This window comes from Crocuta crocuta, unplaced genomic scaffold, assembly GCF_008692635.1.
Source record: "Crocuta crocuta isolate KB4526 unplaced genomic scaffold, BGI_CrCroc_1.0 scaffold129, whole genome shotgun sequence".
NCBI lineage: Eukaryota > Metazoa > Chordata > Mammalia > Carnivora > Hyaenidae > Crocuta > Crocuta crocuta.
Window position 1 is genome coordinate 439,039 of NW_027551571.1, and position 1,440 is coordinate 440,478.

The following is a 1,440-nucleotide window of genomic DNA, read 5'->3' on the forward strand; positions in this document are numbered from 1 at the left end:
GCCCGGCTGGGGGAGCACGCACGACTTTCCCCACGCGCTCTGTTTTGTGATGGATGCAGAGTCAGAAGCCATCATTCAGGGTGGACGAATCTCGTAACAGAGACAGAAGTATGTTTAAAGATACAAAAGGAAACACCAAGAGAAACAAGCAAATAAAAACGTGGCCATGATAACAAGTAGAAGGGAGAGAGGGAAAATATTTTTAAAATACACCATCATCATTTCCGCACTGACAGCAGGAGCCAGAACACTCCATCAAAGAGAGAGAGGACAAGCATTTTCTGCTGAGATACACTGAAGACCAGCTCCTAGAAAGGGCCTCAAAAATACCAGAAATGTGGGGCGCCCGGGTGGCTTAGTCGNACAGTTGGTCACTCGGTAAACGGACAAAGGATTTGAACAGACCTTCTTCCAAAGAGGACACTCAAATGTCAAGTGAGCCGCAGAGATGCGCACCATCGCCGGCCAGCGAGGCCTCGCCTCTCTCCGAGGGGCTCAAACCAGCAGTCGGGGACCAGCACCTGCTGGTGGGAAATCAGAACACACAAACGTGGGGGGATTTTTGGAAAAGCGCCCAGTGGGTCTTCAAACAGGGACACACGGGGTTCCCATGCACCCCAGTAAGTGTGCACTTAGTAGGATGAACCCTTCCTTACAATCAGGAGGAACAGAGTGTGTCACATGGGCTTCTCGTGCAGGGGACAGACCCCAGGACCTGAGCCTGGCGGACCCCAGACGCCCCCCACCCCCGCAGAGTCCTGCCCCCAGGGAGGCTCACCCAGGACACCTGCTGGCTTCAGCCACGTGTTAAACGTGAGTCTAAAACTAAAGGTGTCCGCAGGGAAGGTGCCGCCTCTCAGCCCGCCTGCTGCCAGCCTCACGCAGAAGCGGAGCGTGCTGTCAGAAACCGTGCGGGGGAGCCTGGCTTCACGGGGAGGGACACAGAGGCCTGTCCTGACCCCGAGCCTCCGTGTCTCCACCGGGTTTCACCTCCTGCCGTGACATCTCACGTTCTGGGCTCCTTTCCTTCAGTAAACTTGTTTTTCATCCCTGGAGGCCACATCCCGCACGGGGGACACTCTCGTGACCTCCAGTGACCAGTTCCTGGGCTCCCTTAGAACCTGAGGCGTGAGGACGGCCCAGAAAGCGCCCGGAGGCTGGGGCCGGCCAAGTCCCAGGGGAAAGCCGCGCACGGCTGTCACCTGTCCTCAGCCACGCTCGGGCAGGGAGGGGGCCTCACAGGGCGGCCCGGAGCGTCTTCCTCTGGGAGCTGCCGCCGCAGGAAAGGGGGGAGATCATTTTCCCGTGGGGCTCCAAGGCTCCTCCGGGTGGGACATGCATGCAAGCTGGCCTGGGAATCCGCAGACGCTCCTTTGCTGGGATGAAAGCTGCTGGGTCAGGGGTGGCCCTGCGGGGGGAGGGGTGGCCCTGCGGGGGGAG